The sequence below is a fragment of the Phacochoerus africanus genome, chromosome 4 (genome assembly GCF_016906955.1).
Source record: "Phacochoerus africanus isolate WHEZ1 chromosome 4, ROS_Pafr_v1, whole genome shotgun sequence".
Taxonomy (NCBI): domain Eukaryota; kingdom Metazoa; phylum Chordata; class Mammalia; order Artiodactyla; family Suidae; genus Phacochoerus; species Phacochoerus africanus.
The window spans coordinates 88,298,565-88,321,419 of NC_062547.1; the positions used below are offsets into that span (position 1 = coordinate 88,298,565).

General features: G+C 40.1%; 1 long non-coding RNA gene across 1 annotated transcript; it reads left to right on the plus strand.

Moving 5' to 3' along the window:
- The first annotated feature begins 10,143 nt into the window (after positions 1-10,143).
- On the plus strand, positions 10,144-22,291 carry LOC125124330 (uncharacterized). The gene is made up of 4 exons (XR_007134265.1): positions 10,144-10,335; positions 15,986-16,050; positions 18,217-18,299; positions 22,027-22,291. It is a non-coding gene; the product is annotated as an uncharacterized LOC125124330 (long non-coding RNA).
- Positions 22,292-22,855: the final 564 nt, after the last annotated feature.

Here is a 22,855-nt window from a genome sequence, read left to right on the forward strand (position 1 = left end):
CAAGGCAATAGAAATTTTAAAAAATAAACAAATGGGACATAATAAAACTTATGAGCATTTGCACAGCAAAGGAAACCATTAAAAAAAAGCAAAATGAAAAGACAACCTATGGAATGGGAGAAAATAGTTGCTAATGAGGCAACCAACAAGGGCTTAATCTCCAGAATATACAAACAACTCATACAACTTAACAACAACAAAAACCCAACAGCCCAATCTAAAAATGGGCAGAAGACCTAAATAGGCATCTCTCCAAAGAATACACACAGATGGCCAGTAAGCATATTAAGAGATGCTCGATATCACTGATTATTAGAGAAATACAAATCAAAACTTCAGTGAGGTACCAGCTCATGCCAGTCATAATGGCCGTCATTAACAAGTCCACAAATAAATGCTGAAGAGAGTGTGGAGAAAAGGGAACCCTCCTACACGATTGGTGGGAACATAAATTGGTACAACCACTATGGAAAACAGTATGGAGTCTCCTCAGAAAATTAAAAATAAAATTACTATATGATCCAGCAATTCCACTCTTGGGCATATATCCAGACTAAACTATAATTCAAAAAGATACATGCACTCCAATGTTCATAGCAGCACTATTCACAACAGCCAAGACATAGAAACAACCTAAATGTCTATCAAAAAATAAGTGGATTAAGAAGATGTGGTACATATATACAATGGAATACTACCTGGCCATAAAAAGAATAAAATAATGCCATTTGCAGCAACATGGGTGCAACTAGAGATTATCATATTAAGTGAAAGAAGTCAGAAAGAAAAAGACAATGCCATGTGATATCATTGATATGTGGAATCTGAAATATGGCAGGAATGAACCTATATACAAAACAGAAACACACTCACAGACATAGAGAACAGACTTGTGGTTGCCAAGGAGGGAGTGGGATGGACTGGGAGTTTGGGATTAATAGTCAAACCCTTCCATTAAGTATGTATAAGTAATGAGGTCCTACTGCATAGCACAAACAACTACATCCAGTCTCCTACAATAGACCATGATGGAAAATAATATAAAAAAAAAGATGGTATGTTATGTTTGACTGAGTCACTTTGCCGTACAGCAGAAATTGGCACAACATTGTGAATAAACTATATTTTAATTTAAAAAATAAAATATTCAGGAGTTCCCGTTGTGGCACAGCAGAAATGAATCTGACTAGGAACCATGAGGTTGTGGGTTCAATCCCTGGCCTTGCTCAGTGGGTTAAGGATCTGGTGTTGCCCTGAGCTGTGGTGTAGGTCGCAGATGAGGCAGATCTGGCGTTGCTGTGGCTCTGGCATAGGCTGGCAGCTGTAGCTCTGATTAGACCCCTAGCCTGGGAAACTCCATATGCTGTAAGAGCGGCGCTAAAAAGCAAAAAAAAAAAAAAAAATTTCAGCCATTTCAGAGATGAATGATTACTCTTTCTTCATTTGTCCATCCCCATACCTGTTAAATGCCTAGTTGATGGCTGAATATAGAGAAAACTATGACATTATTAAAATTCTCTTGTTACAGACTATTTAGCAATATGCAAAACAAATCTAATGCAGACACATAAAATAATAAAATGTGTGAAGTTGGTGATGTTGTAGGCAATTAAAACATTTTCCCATTATTGTTTTAAAATGGGGCAAGCCACGCACATATAAAGAAACTTTTTTGAAAAGCAAGATGATTTCACAAAAAATGTAGCTTCCTTTTTTACATCAAAGGATGCACATGAAGGAAAAAGTCATTCAGTACTACATAGGCAAAAATGGTTTGGTTCTACATTGACTCTTAGAATTTCAAAACTAATTGTAAATATAGCGTAAGAGAGGAAATCATTCTTTTGGTATGCTGTGACTGTCTAATTGTTTCAGCTTGTGCAATGGACTTCCATGATAGGCTAACATTTACAGTATAAAAAGCCTATTGGAATTTGGAGGTTAGGCTCCATAAGTTCAGTCTGTCCCGTCTGGCATTGTCATATGAGAATGTAGAGCAAATATGGATGAATTAAATAATATTTTTCCTAAAAAATAAAGAGGAAAATTTAAAAGAAACCTCATATCCTCTATTAAACATTGACCACAAGTTTCTAAAAGCCCCTTAGGAAATCTGAAGTCTAGGATCCTTACTGCTTATACTACAAATATTGTAAATACCAATATGTTTATAATTTAAACCTATGAAATCACATTTAATCATCTTAGAGTGGCACAAATCATCTCTGAACTTTAATAAAAAATATAATATATAAACTTAAGGGAGTTCCCGCCGTGGCACAGCAGAAACAAATCTGACTAGGAACCATGAGGTTGTGGGTTCAATCCCTGGCCTTGCTCAGTGGGTTAAGGATCCAGTGTTGCCGTGAGCTTTGGTGTAGGTCACAGACCCAGCTTGGATCTGGCGTTGCTGTGGCTGTGGTGTAGGCCAGCAGCTACAGCTCCCATTCGACCCCTAGCCTGGGAACCTCCATGTGGCACGGGTGCAGCCTTAAAAAGACAAAAAAAGACAAATAAATAAATACATAAATAAATAATAACTTAAGAAACCTGTCAAAAGGTAGCATAGGCTTAAATTTTGCTTCAGTTCAAGCTAAAGAAATAATGTGTTTAACAGCAAAAATTATATAAATTGGGGAGTATTAAAAACTGCAAAGATTGATTGCTAGGTGGGTTACCATGTAACATGTCAGAGCTGTATTGATTTTTGACTAATTTTAATCAAAGATTATGCAACATAATTACTTTGCTTTTATTCTTGTAAAAAATGGTGAAAATTTAAACTGTAACATAAATGTATTTGCTTGTACATGTATAATTGAGCTGCAGCAATGCTCTTTGCTTCTTCAGCTAAAATATGGTGTTTGCATATTTGCAAAAATTTTTATACTGTGTACACTGGCATTTGCTTCATAGAATCATAATGAGAAATGACAGCATGTAGAAAACAAAATTTAGAAGCAAGGATGTATTTTCTAATAATAACACCCAGGATACAATAGTGAAATAGTAAAAAAAAAAAATCAAATCATAATGATTTTATGTAATTCTTAAAGACTTTGACCCCGAAAGATTTTACAAGAAATGGTAGATAAATATAAAGTCACACAGATTGTAGGAAGAATGGATTACAAATATTTCATAATGTAAAGATTACAGTTCTTTAGAATGAACGCAGATATGTTATTCCATATTTTTTTCACGCTCAGTATTTAAAATAAGAAAAATTCTGTAAGAATAGCTGTCAGTGATCATATATCTCCAGAACTTTCTCTCATCTATCTAATCAGCTGAAAAAAAATCACTTCCAACAAAATAAATCTATTTCCATTTAAGCATTTTTCCTCAAATACAGTTCAATAACTGTATTTGACTTTATTACACACTTTATTGTTTGTTGACTTTATTACACAAATACGCAGATGAAGAAAAATATAGATCCTATCCTGTTAAGCAGGGATCATAAATGAGATACGCAAATGATTACAATGCATTGTGATGAGTGCAGTTATAGATGGGATGAAGTTGTAGGAGTAGCAGAAGAAGAAGTCATGAATTCCTGGGTTTCGAGGGATGAATAGGAAAAAAACATGAAGGTGAAGGGAGGTCGGAGTGTACCTTCTATCATCTGTCTCATTCTTTATCCATAAAATGAAACACATTATTCTATAATCATTTCTGCAAGGAAGCTCTAATCATTTAAAAGTTCTTAGAGGAGTGCAAGGAGTTTCTGTCGTGGCTCAGTGGTTAACGAATCTGACTAGGAACCACAAGGTTGAGGGTTTGGTCCCTGGCCTTGCTCAGTGGGTTAATGATCCGTCCTTGCCCTGAGCTGTGGTGTAGGTTGCAGAAGCGGCTTGGATCCTGCGTTGCTATGGCTCTGGTGTAGGCCAGTGGCTACAGCTCTGATTAGACCTGTAGCCTGGGAACCTCCATATGATGTGGGAGCGGCCCAAGAAATGGCAAAAAGACGAAAAAAAAAAAAAGAGTGCAAATCACCTTAGAATCAACATTGATTACTGTAAATCATTTTGATTAAACAAAATAGACTTTTAAATGTACATATTTCCAGTTCCATTGAAAACAGTGGTCCGGAGTTTCTGCTCCGATGCAGTGGGTTAAGGACCCAGCCTTGCTGCAGCTGTGGAATAGGTCACAGCGGCTGTTTGGATTTGCTCCCTGGCTCAAGAACTTCCATATGCTGTGGGTATGGCCAAAATAAAGAAAAAAGAAAATGTTGGTCAAAAATAGAACGGCACCACCTGACTTGTAGACAGGTGGAAGAGGGCAATAAAGGCACAGATCTGATGCCAGACTGCCTAGGTCTAGTTCAGGCTTTGTTTCTGACTTGCTGTGTGATCTTGGACAAGTTACTCAACTTCACTGTCTTTCAGTTTTGTAAAATAGGGATGATAATTACTGTAGCTTATGATTGGTTTAAAACCAACCTGCTGTTCAATATAAGGACTGCATTTTCCTCAATAAATATCCCAGGAAGGAGACCCCAGGGCCATCACCTTTGTTTCTGGCCAATAATTTCAAATATGCTGAGTTGAATCCATTCTGCATGAAATGTCATCAATGAATCCGCTGGGATGGGAATCTACTTCTTCCCTGCTGGCTGAACAAATGCCAAAGGACAGTTTTATAAAGTTGCTTGGTCCTGGAGGGCAAGTTTCTGAACATAGGATGTAAACTTGGAGCCACTTGAACTCTCATGTCATTTTTCCAGAAAGAAGGAAAATTAACCAAATCAGTCTAAAGCCAGCTAGGAATGCATAAGCTTATCAAAATGAAATCTTCCATAAAGAAGCAAAACTTGGTGTTAGAATTCTGAAGAACCTATCTAGCATGTAAAAAAAGCAAAACACCCAGTGATCCTCCCTGGGGGGCACCACACCATCATGTCCAGCTACCCAGTGACTCATCTTAAAGCATTAATAACAGAGGATTCAGTGATGTAGTCATAGCCCCTGTGAAATGCCTTCAAGTTGCACTAATTTCCAGGTACACAATTTAATGCATACCACTTACATTTCTGAAATGTAGTGGACCAGTTGTGAGTCAACGACAGCCCGTTGCTAGAAGAGCACACTGGTAGTTCCTCTTCTGCTTTTTGAATCCTATTTTCAGAGTTGGAATAATTGCTAAGATTAATTTAGAACTTAATATGTGATACTTCATAAAAAGCATGAAATAATGCTATTTGGAGCAACATGGATGGACCTAGAAATGATCATACTAAGTGAAGTGAGTCAGACAAAGACAAATATCATATGAGATCACTAATATGTGGAATCTAATAAAAATGATACAATAGAACTTACGAAACAGAAACAGACTCAAAGATTTCTAAACCAAACTTATGTTTACCAAAGAGGAAACAAGGGGGGGATAAATTAGGAGTTTGGGACTGATATATACAGACCACTATATATATAGAATAGATGAGTAATAAGGACCTGCTGTATAGTACAGGGAAATTTACTCAATACTGTGTAATAACCTATTTGGGAAAAGAATCTGAAAAGGAAAACCCTTAGAGGAAAACATAGCTCTGCCATAAAGGACAGCAACATCTTCTCAGATCCCCCTCTTAGAGTAATGACAGTCAAAACAAAAATAAACAAATGGGACTTAATTAAACTTCAAAGTTTCTGCAAGCAAAGGAAACCCTAAATAAATGAAAAGACAAACCACAGAATGGGAGAAGATATTTGCAAATGAATCGACTGACAAGGGATTAATCTCTAAAATTTATAAACACCTCCTACAGCTCAATACCAAAAAAACAAACAACCCCATGGAAAAATGGGCAGAAGATCTAAACAGAGAGTTCTCCAAAGAAGACATACAGATGGCCAAAAAACACATGAAAAGGTGTTCAACATCACTCATTATTAGAGATATGCAAATCAAAACCACGATGAGGTACAATTTTACACTGGCCAGAATGGCCATCATCAAAAAGTCTACAAACAGTAAGTGCTGGAGAGGGTGTGGAGAAAAAGGAACCCTATTACACTGTTGGCGGGATTGTAAATTGGTGCAACCACTGTGGAAAACAGTATGGAGATTCCTCAGAAAATTAAACATAGAACTACCATTTGATCCATCAATCCCACTCCTGGGCATCTACCCGGAGAAAACCATGACTTGCAAAGACACATGTACTCCGATGTTCATTGCAGCACTATTGTCAATAGCCAAGACATGGAAACAACCTAAATGTCCATCGACAGAGGAGTGGATCAAGATGTGGTACATATACACAATGGAATATCATTCAGCCATTAAAGGAACGAGATAGCGGCATTTTTAGCAACATGGATAGACCTAGAAATCATCATGCTAAGTGAAGTCAGTCAGACAATGAGACACCAACACCAAATGCTATCGCTTACATGTGGAATCTAAAAAAAAGACACAGTGAACTTCTTGGCAGAGCAGATTCTGACTCACAGACTTTGAAAAACTTAGAGTTTCCAAATGAGACAGGTTGGGGGGTGGGGGGAGCTACTGAGGGTTTGGAATGGAAATGCTGTAAAATCTGGTTGTGATGATTGCTGTACACCTTGAATGTAACCAAAAAATCTGAAAAGGAATGGATATATGTGTATAACTGATTTACTTTGTGTACATCTGAAATTAATACAACTAGAATATTCCAATAAAATTCAAAAAAATATGGATACTCATTGTGCTAAAAACTTTTTATATATGGCCTCATTTAATCTTAGTTCCATGTGGTAAGTACTATTATCACGAACATTTTACAGAAGAAGGAAACTAAGGCACAAATCTGTGCCAAGGCCACATAATTTTTCAAAAGAGGATTGGGGGTTCATACCGCAGTCTGCCTACCTCCAAGGCACATACCTTTTTCCCTCTACTGTGATCTTCTCCAGTCTCTGGGAGGAAAGAAATGTTCTGCTGTGAGGAAGGGGCAAGACGTGAATAAGTTGTTTTTTTGTCTTTTTAGGGCCTTACCTGTGGTATAGGGTAGGGGTCTAGTTGGAGCTGCAGCTGCCGGCCACAGCCACAGTCATGCCGGATCCGAGCTGCATCTGCAACATAAACCACAGCTCAGGGCAACGCCAGATCCTTAACCCACTGAGCAAGGCCAGGGATTGAACCTGAATCCTCATGGATTCTAGTTGGGTTCTTAACTCCACTGAGCCACAGTGGGAACTCAAAAACGTGAATAAGCTTAAAAGTGAACACAATTGGTCTTAGGCAAACTTGTAAAAGGATGCATCTCTCTTTGGTGCCTGCCCTTTTCTGTTTCTGAACCTTTCTCCTCCATGCCTGTGTTTCTTCTGTGATTTGGAGTACAATTTAATAAAGCTATTGATTCTGTTATAAGATAGGGTATTGCAAAATAAAATTGGATTATCTAGTCATGGTCACTGCTCCCTATCCCCTAATTTCCTGTAGATATTATGCCAGACCCATTTCCTTGCCCTCTACCCTCCTGTCATTTGTGACAGACCCTGAGGCTGTTGAGGCTGGTTAGCAGAGAAACGAAACCATTCTGCTGCCCTGAAGGGCCCTAACCTCAGTCCTTCCTTTGCTTTTTCCCTGCTCAGCAGTGGCCATCCCAATTCATCTCCAAAATCTCTTGAGAGCATAACAGTGATGTGATGAGGGATTCCATGCCAAAAGCATCGGCTTTGGGCTTAGTCCTGACTACTAGAACGTAAATTTGTTTTTTTATTTTTATGGCTGCACCTGCGGCATATGGAAGTTCCTGGGCTAGGGTTCGAATTGGAACTACAGCTGTTGTCCAATGCTACAGCCATAGCAACGTGAGATCTCAGCCACATCTGTGACCTATGCCCAGCTTGTGGCAATACGGGATCCTTAACCCCTGGATGGAGCTCGCATCCCCACCCCCACAGATAGTATGTCAGGTTCTTAACTGGCTGAGCCATAACAGGAACTCCTGAAATATAAATTTGAATGGATGAATAATCTAAAATTCTGGCCTCTTTTTAAAGCTTTTAGCTTTAAATCATGGTAACAACCTATATAGTCCTGAATTCATATTTACACAAAGCTTCTCAGGGACAGAAATCTTGGGCAAAACAGCTTCAGGGTATTCTGGTTTTCCAACCAACAGGTTTGATAGCCACATAACATTAGAGCTTATAGATCATTCAGTCCAATGCTTTGAGAGATGAGAAAATGAAAATCCTGGGAAGCTAAGAACTCTCCCAAAGTCACACAGATGCTTGTACAGAATGAGATACCAGGTTGTCTTATCACATCTCTTCCAACAAGGCTGAAGGCAGTATGATGTGGAAGCCCCACTTGCCTAGGAATAAGGAGAGCTAGGTTTAGTGCTTGATTCTTGGATGTGACATTAAACTCTTAACCTGTCTGGACCATTTCCTAGCAATAAACAGATGGTTCTGACCTAGAATTATCCAATAAGACAGCCATTAGCTATCCGAAATAAGATAGTCTGTTAGGGGAGCTCCCATTGTGTCGCAGCAGAAACGAATCCGACTAGGAACCATGAGGTTGCGGATTCGATCCCTGGCCTCGCTCAGCGGGTCAAGGATCCTGCATTACCGTGAGCTGTGGGGTAGGTCACAGACACAGCTTGGATTCCGTGTTGCTTTGGCTGTGGTGTAGGCTGGCAGCTATAGCTCCCATTGGACCCCTGGCCTGGGAACCTCCATATGCCAAGGGTGCGGTCCTAAAAAGACAAAAAAAAAAAAAAAGAGTCTGTAAGTATAAAATGTGTATACAGTTTGAAAGACTTGGTACTATATAAAATGTAAAATATCTCATTCCATCATTGTATTAATTTCACCTTGAAATGATAACATTTTGGGTATTTGGGGTTCGATACAACATATTACTAAATTATTTGTATCTGTTTCTTTTCCTTTTTAAAACGTAGCTACTAGGGCATTCTAAATTACCTATATGGTTTGCATTATCTTTCTACCAGATACATTACAAGAGAGAATATTTCAGGGTTTGTCTCAGATCAGTAGTCAGCAAACTTTTCTTTGGCAAAAGGCCAGAGTGTAAATATTTCAGGCTCTGTGGACCATATGGTCTCCGTCACAAGTGTTCGAGTCTGTCCTTGCTGCACAAAGGCAAGTACTGACAATCCATGTGAGTGTGGCTTTGTTTCAATAAAACTTTATACATACATATAAATGGGTGTATGCATACAACCCTATACCAAAAGATGTGTCTGTGTTTTGATAAAACTGCAGTGACAAAAACAGGCAAAGGGCCTGGCATGGTCCTGAGGCTACCTGTAGTTTGCCCTCCACAGCCTATGGGTCTATTTACCCTTAGTTCCACTCAATATGTACTGAGGAGCTATTCTCTACTTTAAAATATGGAAGATATGGGAGTTCCCATTGTGGCGCAGTGGAAAGGAATCCGACTAGGAACTGTGAGGTTGCGGGTTCAATCCCTGGCCTTACTCAGTGGGTTAAGGATCCGTATTGCCATGTGCTGTGGTGTAGGTCATAGACGCAGCTTGGATCCCGAGTTGCTGTGGCGAAGGCCAGTGGCTGCAGCTCTAATTAGACCCCTAGCCTGGGAACGTCCATATGCCGTGGGTGCGGCCCTAGAAAAGGCAAAAGACAAAAAACAAATCAAAACAAAAATATATGGATGATAAAGACCCAGCTTCTGCCCTGACTCTAGAGGGGGAGCCAGGAGCATAAACAAAGAAGCTGTGATGATAGAACGTGAACAACATGGTAATCAAGGGGCTTAAAGAAGGCTTCTTAGGGAAGCAAGAGTTGAGATAGGGGGGCTGAAGAATGAGGAGGTTTCCAGATGAAACACACAGGTATATCTAGGGACCTGTGATAATGTAAGGGGAAGAAATATTTGTATGTGTGTGTGTGTGTGTGTGGATGGGGAGTGACGTCAGAAAGGGACAAGGGGCCAGATGATGAAATGCCTTATCCACCACACCGAAAGCATACTCAGAGGCTGAGAGAGTCCATGGTCAATGGGAATTCTGAGGGCCAAAGCATGCCACCTGGGGGACCAGCCCTGCGTGGAGCACCAGCCAGTGGAGGGCTGCCAGGCTGCCAGGGTGGAGAGGCTCCGGAGAAGCACAGAAGCAGCTGCAGAAGTGATGAGTGGGCAATCTGCAGGTAATTAGATCTGTGTGTTTTGCATCAGAGAGCTGAAAACCTATCTCTGTGCTGGCCCCCAGTAGGGCAGAACAACCTTACCTGGTACTGTTGGCAGGCCTGAGGCAGAGGCAGAAATGAAGGGGACAAGAGCACAAGGAAAGGGAAGAAAGTAGTTGAAAGAAAAAGCAAGTTGAAAGCTGAGGTCTCTCTGGAGGTAATAAATCGGTAATGACCTTGGGGGACTCTCAGAGGTGCTGAGGAGAAATGTACTAGGGGCTCATAGGCTACGTGCAGATGTTCTTGGCCCAGGCTATGCATTACAATCTCTTGTGCAAATGGAATTAAAAAAATAATATGGATGCTTTGATGCTTGTCTCCCCCATCCCCCACCCGGGACTCTGATTTAATTGGAATCAGAGGCTCATGCGTTAGTAATTTTAAAAGATGATTCCAGTGACAGCCAGGGTTAAAAACCACTGGTTTGGCTGACTGGAAGCTGGACTGATGGCCTGTGATTATTTGGCTGGTAAAAATGATGCTTAACAGTTAAAGGATCCCGAGTTGTCACTGCTTTGACACAGGTTTGATCCCTGGCCTGGGAACTTCTGCTTGCCTGGGGTGGTGCAAAAAAAAAGGAAAGAAAAGGATGATGCTTAAGAGAATCCAGGCAAAACAAGGTAGAGAATCAAACCCATTTTCATACATGGGAAAAGAATGCCAATTACATGCTATACTAATCCACAAATATTTAGAGTTGATTAGTACTGTTATTTGATGTATGATTTTTCTACATAAGTCTGAAATAACTAAAATCAGGTGATTTTGCCAGAAATGTTCGGTCCCAGATGTTCCAGACTATAGTCTTTTTTGGGGGATCATCAACTCTTTTTTTTTTTTTTGTCTTTTTGCCTTTTCTTGAGCCGCTCCCTCGGCATATGGAGGTTCCCAGGCTAGGAGTCTAATCAGAGCTGTAGCCACCAGCTTACACCAGAGCCACAGCAACGCGGGATCTGAGCCGCGTCTTCGACCTATACCACAGCTCATGGCAACGCTGGATCCTTAACCCACTGAGGAAGGCCAGGGATCGAACCTGCAACCTCATGGTTCCTACTCGGATTCATTAACCACTGAGCCACGACGGGAACTCCAGGGGATCATCAACTCTTAGAGACAGGTCTGCTGCTGCCCAAGATTTCTCTTCAATAAGCAGAAGGTTGCTAGAACCTGATTAAAGCAGCTGCAGACCACCGGCAGACCATAACTCTGGCTTAAGAGGTTTTGGTTTTGTTTTTTCCTGGCAGAAGATAGAGCCACACAAAAATACTTAATCAAGAGTAGGTACATTCAAAAGCAATAAAAAAATAGTATCTCATCATTTTCTAGTGGGAGGATTATAAATGGACATTTCTTTGCTTTTAAAGTAAAGAATAAAAGACATGAAACTACTTTGAAAGATTCAGTCTACCTGACCATCTTATGCATATGCAGATGGAGGTTTCCAGGTTGCGGGTTGAAGCATAGCTGTAGCCACCAGCCTATGCCACAGCCATAGCAATGGGGATCCAAGCCACGTCTGCAACCCACACCACAGCTCATGGCAATGCTGGATCCTTAACCCACTGAGCGAGGCCAGGGATCAAACCTTCATCCTCATGGATGCTAGTCAGATTCGATTTTGCTGAGCCACAGCGGGAACTCCTACCTGGCCATCTTAGTTAATATTGCATTCCCACTCCCTGTTTGCCTGCCTGTCTTTATTTTTGCATAGCTCTTCACATTTTAACATAGTACATAATTGTTACTTTGTTTATTGTCTCCCCATCCTCACTAGGAGGGAAACTCCAGGAGGGCAAGGATTGGTGTCTGTTGTATTCAGCTGCATTCCAGTAACCAGCCCTAGTGAGGGCTCAATGTTGAAAAAGCAAATGAATTGTTTAAAAACTGGTTATTTTAACACATCGAAAATGCTTTAGAACAAGGGCGGGAAGGTCTAATATCATTTTAAGAGTGAGTTTCTTTAAGAATCTAGTTTTATGAATCCAACTAGGAACCATGAGGTTGCAGGTTCAATCCCTGGCCTCACTCAGTGGGTTAAGGATGGATCCGGTGTTGCCATGAGCTGTGGTGTAGGTCACAGACGAGGCTTGGATCTGGCTGTGGTGTAGGCTGGCGGTCATAACTCCGATTATGACCGCCAGCCTACACCTAGCCTGGGAACCTCCATATGCCAAGGGTGCAGCCCTAAAAAAAGACTAAAATACAAAAAAAAAAAAAGAAAGAAAGAAAGGAAAAGAATCTACTTTTAAAAAAGATTTTGGAAAACAAACACAATGGCTGTGCAAAAAAAAAAAAAGATTTTGGTATTCTACTAAAGCAGTTTGCAACAATAATACATAGTGAAGGTATAAAATCAGTTATGAGGCTGGGAGAAATCAGATCAAGTTAGTCAATAGTTGTATGATTACCTGTTGACTGAAGGAGAATCATCCTAGGATTTTCATTCAGGTCTACATTATGTTAAATAGTGTCTTCTCTCTCTCTGGCTATTTAGGCCCAAAAGATGAGGACAGAAGTAGGAACAGGGAGAATAAGAGAAATTAACTGAGTATTTTCTTTCTATAAGTTGTAAGCAAGTAGTTACAGACCCACTAAGGGTTTAAAAGTGGACTGGGAACTGCCTGTATGAATTTCTTTATGAAGAGTTGCTCTGAAGTCTATAATTCTGGAATCAGGACATCCCTGCTGCTTTCTGATTCTCAAGAAGATTTATGGCAAATTTAATGGACCTAAGTGAACCTGGGTTAGTTTGAGCAGTGGATTGTAGAACAGGTACTTAGCTACAGTTATGTTAAAGGTTAATGAGAAAGGTTCTTGCCTGTAGAAGGATGTTAGATTTTCTTGACATTGTTACACATTGTGATCACTTTCTAATAAAAAAAAAGTGCTTGTCCATTGTCATTATGAATTTTGCATAATGCATTGTGCATTTCAGTAACTAAATTTTGAGCAAAAAAGGCATGTCCGGGTGGCAGTTAGTCACTGCCATAAGAAGTCTTCCAAGTTGGGCCCTTGCCTGAGAAGTAATCTCACCTGTTGAGACTTAACTGCTCTTCAGGCTGCCCACCAAATGGTAATCCAGCCTTGAAGTCCTCATCTCCAGTCATAGCCCAAGGAAGTGGTGGCTCCAATACAAAACATTGACTTCAGTTCTGTGTCTTACCTAATTAAGGGAGACAATCGATTCAAGGGTGTGGAAAGAGGAGGAGAAGAAGATAGGGGCAGGAGAGAGGCGAGAGATGAACATCAAAGAGACAGAAGGGGCTATCGGGGGACAGCTTGATTGACTTGTGTGCACCCAGAGACACACCTATGCACATGGACATAGTTTCCCCAGAAAGACAGGGAGACTCACAAAGAAATAGGAATGTATTGGAATTTAGGGCTTGGTACTAAAGGCATCTAAAGACATGTCTTCCCCCCTCCCCCAACTATACATATAAATGGTAATAACAATACCTAGGAATTACAAAGTGAGCTGATACACCTAAATCAAAGAGTAAAAAGTTATGCATCCTGCCCCGGGATACACTCTTTAGGTATTTAAAAATATTACAAACCCTAGATTTTCTTTAAGGTAACATCTTTCCAAATTACTTTCACGATTACACACACTTAGGAGATGTAAGAAGGCATTCAGATATCATGGTGGCCTTGAATAGGTCCAAGAAGATAAGATTAAAAGAATCTTTTAAAACCATATATAAGATAGTTAAGAAGTGAAGGAGAATAAAGTAAGGGAATATGAGTAATAAAGAGAAAAAGGTAGTAAAGAGAAGATTCAAACTAAAACTGCACTTAAGTCTCTCCATGCCTGTGTACATTTCTTTTTGGGGAATCTGCCCTGATGACTTTTTTTGTTGACTAGGTGGCCATGTTTTGTACCACCTGACTCTGCCTCTCTACCCCTAACCACACATGTTGCTGCTGAAAAGTGGCATCTGGTCCAGGGGTAGCCAGTTCAGGGACTTGTCTGTGGCTAATAGAATATAAGCCCCATAACAGCAGACATTTCTGTCTCTTCCACTGCTTTTACCCCACATCTGGAAGAGTGCTTAGCGTACATTAGAAGTTCCATACATATCGAATGAATGAAAGAATGAATGAATGAATGTGACTTGACCCAAGGGGATGAGCTGGCCAGCAATCAATGAGAAGATTCTGCAGAAAAATTGCACTAAAGTTGTTGCGAAGGAGGAGGAGGAGGAGGAGATTTTAGGCAGGAGGAATAAATATGCAAATACACGAGGCAGGAAAAAGATAAACATGGAATTATGAGTCTGTTAAGTGCAAAAAAGGACCAGCAGAAGATGCAGCAGAAAAGGCAGGCAGGACTAGGTGGTCAAGGAGCCACGGTTTTATTCTATAGGTGGTTAGCGGCCATAAAGAGCAAGCACTGGGAAGGCAGGATTACATTTTCCTGTGAGAAATTTTATCCTGATGGTGAAGTGGTTTGATTGGAGCGGCAGGCGGGGTTTGGGGCGGGGTGGGGCCGTGACTAGAAGGGTCTGTGGAATCCTGGGCAGAAGAGGTGGGAATATAGAGGAAGAACTGGATATGGGAGTTTGGGGGTAAAATCATCAACTTGATAACTGATGAAGACAAGATGGATACGTTTTTCTAGCCATAAAGAATAAAGACATGAGAAACAATCATTAACATTTGGAAATAACTTTGCAGTTGCCAAAGAAAATGTACATACTCTTAATTATCAGCACAGCACTGTTGGGGGAAGTGACTGCTATTATCAAAACATACATTTTAGAGAGCTCCTGTCGTGGCGCAGTGTATACGAATCCGGAACCACGAGGTTATGGGTTTGATCCCTGGCCTCACTCAGTGGGTTAAGGATCTGGCATTGCCATGAGCCGTGGTGCAGGTCGCAGACAGTGTGCGTATCTGGTGTTGCTGTTGCTGTGGTGTAGGCTGCCAGCTGTAGCTCTGATTAGATCCCTAGCCTGGGAACCTTAAAAAAAAAAAAAAAAGTATACTCAAAAAACAAAAAAGCATCCATATTATAGAAGAGAGTAAGTCTCCACGAATTCAAGAGGCTTGCCCAATGTCACTTATACTGTAAGAGGCAAAGCCAGAGATAAAATTTAGTTTCCCTGATTTGAAGCTCATTCTTTTTCCCCCTCATCAGGCTGTCTCTATGAGAGTCAGGTGAACAGATAAGAGTATAGAAAGATTTCTCAAGGTAGTTCCACTGTTAAAAAGACAACAGAAAGACAAAAAAGTGAAACTTCTCGCAAAGTATTTTTATGTAATTAATCTTACTTTTCCTTTACTCATTAAAATGCTGAAAGAACAAAAACATTCGGGACTCAGAACCTCATTCTTTTCTGTATTGATTTGGTGTTTAAATTCAAAAGTAGAAGTCTTCGTTTTTCTCATTTTCCTCTTTTTGAAGAAAAATGACATTTTATAGTTTTGCGAGTAGGGTTATTTTTCTTGTTGGGATTTTATACTATCTTTCAAAAATGACAGGTAATGCATTTCATAGTGCTCTTGTAGCCAGTTTCTGATGATACTGAACTGAGTCTTTACATCGCATTTCTCTTATAAGGAATATGATATTGTATACCGGTATTCAATTCACTAATCTTTATGATGTCCCTGTCATTTCAACAAGCATCAGGAATGTTATTATTCCTCCTTGCCAACAGAGAAACTCAGTCTCAAAGTGGTTAAGTCCGTTCACAAGAGTTTTGCAAAGTAGATCGATGCCATTCTCTTTTACTTTCAACCCATGAGATAACTCAGGCTCCAACTGAAGAAAAAAAGTGTTACTGTTGATTTTTTTTCAGATGAAGATTCACTCATTTAACCTGCATTGAACATATCGAATAACCCTACTATAGGCTCGTACGAGGTAAGTTATTTTGTTTAATCCTCAGGAACGTTCCAGTCATTTTTTTTTTTTTTTTTTTTGCCTTTTCTAGGGCCGCTCCCGAGGCATATGGTGGTTCCCAGGCTAGGGGTCCAGTCGGAGATGTAGCCGCCGGCCTACGCCAGAGCAAGAGCAGTTCGGGATCCGAGCCACGTCTGCAACCTACACCATAGCTCACAGCAACGCCGGATCCTTAACCCACTGAGCAAGGCCAGGGATCAAACCCGCAACCTCATGGTTCCTAGTCGGATTCATTAACCACTGTGCCACGACGGGAACTCCTCTCCAGTCTTTTATCTACTTAAATAATGATTAATGGTGTTAATTAGTAGAAAGGGGATACATTCATTGGTTTCTAAAGCAAAACCCTTTTCCTCCCTCATTTTGTATTTAAAGTTATCAAAGTGAATGCAAAAATTTTAAGTGTAAGCTCAGGGACATTATTATTAAAACCAAATATTCTTGTCAGTGAAAAGAACCTTTTTATTTAAGTATGTGTTTTCAAGAAATTTAATAACTTCACAAAAACTTCCTTTAATTTTCATTCCTTTTAATTATAATGCATAAAATACATAGTACAATAAAGTTTTTGAGTCAATAACCACCATTTTAAACTGGTTTCTCTAGTTGCAAGGCCAGAGGAAACCACTAGGGGGCAAACAAAGCTGTCGTTTCTAAAAGAACTTAAAATCGCTGAATCAGAATTAGAGCAGGAAGTGACCCAAAGGTCATTGGATCCAAACTTCATATTTTATGGTTGTGAAAGTGGAGAATCAGTGATATTACCTGATTTGCTCAAGGCCGCACTGCTTCTATGGAAGTCAAGAGTTCTTGTTCCTCTCCAGCCCATATTCTTATGGAGAGCAGTCTTCAGGTCTTTCTACAAGACTGTCGAATCTTTACCACCTTTTGGTAAACCCCGTTTTTGAGTCTTCCGTCCTCTGAGCTCTTGTCTCCTATGTAGAAAAACCTAGGAACTTGTTGCTAGGTTTCTTGGAATTTCTTCCTGTGAGATCGGTGATGCTAAATGATGTCCTGGAGCCAGAACTAGTAAACAAAGCATGTGTGCTCTCTGTTTTGTCATCATTCAGGAGGGAAATCATCGTCACCATCAAACATATGCTCTGTGGATATTGGGTTTGATGTTGCTTTGATTTCATAAGATGACTATTTTGATGAATACTGAAACCCTCCACTTCTAGGTTTATATTCTAGAGAAAATTGTGCACATGTACACAGGAAGTTTCAGTCAAAAAGTTCACAGCAGTATTGTTCATAAAAAGGCAAAAAATAGGAAACAGCCCTAATATCCATCAGTAGTAAAATGGATGACTAAACTGTGGTCTACTCATAAAAGGAATACTACATAGTAGCAAAACCCAATGAATTTCAGCTTTGAGTATCAATGGATGATTCAGAAACACTGTGAACAGAAAAGCAAATCATATAAGCCTATTATGATTTCATTGACATAAACTGTAAAAGCAGGCAAATTCAGATGATGCATTGCTTAGGGATACTCATATGATAAAGAAATTAATAGAAGCATGAAATGACTAACAAAGTTTCAACATATGGTGACTTATAGTGGACAGGGAAAGAGGTGTATAGAAGAGGTAGGCAGGAAATTTCTAAGGTAATGATTATGTTCTGTTTCTTAAGATGGATAGTCGGTATTTAGCTATTCTTTTATTATTCTTCTTTAAACAGCATATATATATATATATATATATATATATATATATATACTATTGTGGAGGTATGACATATTTCAAAGAAAGTTTAAACATAAAAAAGCTAATTAGAAAAAAACCTTGGAAATTCTGCATTGCAGTTACAAAGATACATCTTGAAAACTGTTTTCTTTTTTATTTAGAATTAAAGCTCGGTTTTAACCTAAATCTCAGAACATATTGAGAATTAAACATAGTACAAAGTAGCTCAATAAGAGCCATGTTTTAAGGAATACACTTATACTGAGGATGGGAAGGATAAAAACGGCTAGGTCTGATGTTGTTGGATATAGCTATGTTTATATTGGCCCAATACATTCTCTTTTCATTGATGTTGCAGGAAATATGATATCCTATCTGGTGAGTGTTGTATTGAAGACCGAATCAACTTAGTAATATTCTTCTTTTGTTTTAGATGGAATGTTAAAAAAAGCTAAAGTTGTCATAAAGAACAGCGGATATAATCTATTATCCAATTTAATATACCCTGTCATTCAGGTAACTGAAATTTTTTACTGAAATTAACATGACCTTAAACAACTATGTGTGTGTGTGTGTGTGTGTGTGTGTATTTTAGAAACTTTAGAAGGAAATTATTCGCTATACCATGTGTGTATTGTTATAAATTATTATATGAATATCTAGTTATATTGTTAAGCTCTGCAAAAATAAAGCCATGACCTCTTGGCTGAAGGGCAGAGCAATTCTCTAGGTCAGTTGCTGGAGGAGAAGGTAGGACCTTAGACAGGAAGTGGGAACTGAGAGGGCAGGCTCTGGGTTTAGGGTTGCCGAGACCAGCTCAGCAGGTTAGGGCTGAAGAACAGGTGCTGTGAAACTTAAGGAAAATGTTAACATAAAACAAGACACAGAGACATTTATTTTAATTAAAGGTGGGAACTGGGGGACTCAAGGTCTCAGGGACCAAGAGCAGCACCTCAAGAAACCACACTGCTTTTATTGTGCTCTTTAGGATTACGTCAGGTGAGGAGGGGGTTGTAGGTGCAGGATATAGATTTTTTTAAATTATTTTAAAAGTCACATAGCCGGTAGCTGATTAAGCTTTTATTCTGACCTTTAGGCATCTAATAGTCATTAGCATTGAGGAAGCTTGGTGTCACCTATCTATGCATAGCATCTAGAGAATCACCATTGTGCTTCTGCAGACAGCGTGCCTAGGTTTGCACCTCTGTTCTCCTTGCTGATGCATATCCTGCTAACAGCCCCTTATAAACCCCTTGGGGTCATGAGGCTCATCTTCCTCTTATTCTTTAGAGGACATATCATGCTGTGCAAATGGCGTGCCTCTCTGCACAGGTCCGGTGTGCCTAGACCAAAGCATTATGTCCTCATTCAGCTGACCACATGAATAACTTATGCCTCTAGGTCTTTGTTCTTAAGTCATTTACTAGCACTGCAACTGTTTTTCAAGCAGGAAGATGGGGTAAAGCAAAGCAGGGCAAGATGGAGTTTTCAGCATAGAAAATAGAAGCAAAGAGGCTAAGAAAATATTGTAGAAACATGTCTCGTGACAACAGTAATAGGCCAGGTAGCTGGATCTCTCTTCTTCTTTCTAGATGCCCAGTCGGGCCTCCATGCTCACATCATACATATGTACAAAGTAGAAAAAGGCACCACTTCCCCAAGTCTTCTTCAAGATATTCTACTTTTAATGATTATAGAAGTGTCACAATGTACTAACTATATAAAAAGATATTTAGCTGCCTTTTGCCAGAAAATAATTTTGGTAAACACAGGAATCTCTAATGTCTGCAGTGTGAATGGTGCTTTCTTAGATGTGGAATTTTTGTGCAGTGCCCAACCTGCACGACTGTATATTAGTGCTGTGTCTGGGATTGTGTGCCTATGTGGTGGGTACTAGTCTGTGGTATTCACCACAATGAGGACGATTGGATGCTAGGAGGAATCCAAGAAAAATTCATTTTCCTGAGCCTTCATGTGGAATGGAAGGGCGTCTGTGAGAAAGCAGATTCTACTTTGGATACACTTTATTTTGATTTATTTTTTAAATTTTATTTATTTATTCATTTATTTATTTTATGGCCACCCCTGTGGCATATGGAAGTTCCTAGACTAGGGGTGGAATGAAACCTGCAGCTGCTGGCCTATACCATAGGCACAGCCAGTGCAGGATCTGAGTTGCATCTATGGCTTATGCTGCAGTTCACAGCAAAGCCAGCTCCTTAACCTACTGAGCAAGACCAGGGATTGAACCCACATCCTCACAGACACTATCTCGGGTCCTTAACCCACTGAGCCACAACGGGAATCCTATTCTTTTTGAAAACTATTTCCTAGATTTTAGTCCACCCTTTTATTACTGTCCATTCTGATCTCAGTTTGCTCAAAGAGGAACATCTCCTTCTCATCCAACCAGGATGGTGGCCAGATGGTGGGAGGGGAACTTCATAGGGAGAGTAGGGGGGCCGGGGGCCAGGGGAAGGGGAGCCAGCTATTCTTTCTACCAGGTAACTCCAGACTTGGAGATCCTGTCCTGGATTTTATTTCCTTACATTTACACTCCTAACATTTACCTACCGATGCTTCCTGGAATTTTAGGTTGTGAGCAACCAAAGATCTGTGAGTTTTGAAAAGGCAAATACAGGGTAGAGTACAGATCCTCTAGATTTTAATACTAATAACGAACAAGAGCTAACACTTATTAAGCACTAGTTATGAGCTGTGCTAAGATGTCTTAGCTGCTTATATATTTTAATCTTTGCAACTGTCATATGAAGTGGGTCTACTAATGGAGGAAACTGAGGCTTAGAGAATTTAAATAACACTTCCCCAGATATACAGGAAGTGTCTGGTACAAGTTAGCTAAATCCATTTGATATAGTTCTGATGTAGGCCCGCCGATTGTAGAGCCCCAATTTACCATTGTACAATCTAGAACAGTCCTTGAAGGTCTAATAGCTTTGCATATCTATGGGTGGAATATGAACATAAGTTCCAAATGGCCAGGATTACCCTGCAAAAACTCTTGAACAAGTAACAGCTGGATCAGTTAGCTTAGTCCTAACTGACAGATGGTTTATTCCCCTGGGCCTGGGGCAGCCAGGGATTGAGCAGGTTTGTGAGGCCATAAGCTTATACAATTTGGGAGGTTACTTTAAGAAAATAAATATAAAAATTAGGCCTTTACATTTTACAAAATTATGAGACCATGTGAGCACATTGCCAGGGCCCTTCCAGGGCCTTGCAAAGGACCATGCAAGTTTGGGGCCCTGAAGCTGAAGTTTCATTGGCTTCACATAAATCTGTCTCAAGGGAGTTCCCATCATGGCTCAGTGGAATTGAACCGGACTAGTATCCATGAGGATGCAGGTTCGATCCCTGACCTCGATCCGTGGGTTAAGGATCCAGCATTGCTGTGAGCTGTGGTGTAGGTCACAGACATAGCTCAAATCCTGTGTTGCTATAGCTGTGGAAAAGGCCAGTGGCTATAGCTCTGATTTGACCCCTAGCCTGGGAACTTGCCTGTGCTGGATGGAGGTGCAGCTCTAAAAAGAAAAAAGGAAAAATCTGTCTCAAGACTCAGTTCATATATGAAAGATCTGGATGGATCTAAGGTGTTTTTGAATAAGATTAACTTTTTTTTTGTCTTTTGTCTTTTTTGGGCTGCACCCGCGGCATATGGGGGTTCCCAGGCTAGGGGTCTAATCAGAGCTACAGCCGCCGGCCTAGGCCACAGCCACAGCAATGCCATATCCAAGCGGCATCTGCGACCTACACCACAGCTCATGGCAATGCTGGATCCTTAACCCACTGAGCATGGCCAGGGATCAAACCCACAACCTCAGGGTTCCTAGTCAGATTCATTTCTGCTGCGCCACTTTTTGACAGAAACTCCAAGATTAACATTTGAATTGGAGACTGAGTAAGTAAACCAGATTGCCTTTCTTAAGGTGGGTGGGTCAGTAGAAGAAGAATGCTTTATTAAGATAAAAAAAGGTGACCCACCCACAAGTAAGGGGGTGGAGGATTTCTCCTGCTTTGGAGCTGGGACATTATTTTTTTCCTGCCTTCAGACTCTTAATTGAAACATTGATTCTTCCTGGGTCTCCATCTACTGGTCTTCAGACCAGAACCACCCCATCTGCTCTCCTGGGTCTCCAGCTTTTTGAATGTAAATCTGCATTTGATCAGCCTTCATAATCATGAGAGCCAATTCCTTATAATAAATTTCTTTATATATCTACAGCTCTAGCTCTATCCCATTGATTTTGTTTCTCTGGAGAACCTTGATTGATGCAATTGAAGATAAGGATTTGAGGGGGCAAATATATAGGTTTCCTGTGGGTCACAGGTGGATTACATGAAAAAACTGGATTTTGGTCATATTAAAAGAGATTCTACCAAAACTGTCTTTGTAAAGGATGGCAGTAGGCCATCTAAAGCTTCAGAATGAAGACATTTCATCAAAGAAGACATATAGATGGCCAAAAGGCACATGAAAAAATGCTCAACATCAGTAATTATTAGAGAAATGCAAACCAGAACTACGATGAGGTACCACCTCACACCAGTTAGAGTGGCCATCATTAACAAGTCAACAAACAACAAATGCTGGAATGTAGAGAAAAGGGAACCCCCCCATACACTGTTGGTGGGAATGTAAATTGGTACAACCACTATGGAAAATAACATGGAAATACCTCAGAAAACTAAATATGGAACTACCATATGACCCAGCAATCCCACTCCTGGACATATATCCAGACAAAAATTTCATTGAAAAAGATACATGCACCTGTATGTTCGTTGCAGCACTATTCACAACAGCCAAGACATGGAAACAACCTAAATGCCCATCAACAAATGAATGGATTAGGAAGATGTGGTACATGTATACAATGGAATACTACAGAGCCATAAAAAGGACAAAATAATGCCATTTGCAGCAACATGGATGGAACTAGAGCCTCTCATGCTGAGTGAAGTAAGTCAGGAAGAGAAAGATACCATATGATGTCACTTATATGTGGAGCCTAAAATATGGCACAAATGATCTATCTACAAAACAGAAAAGA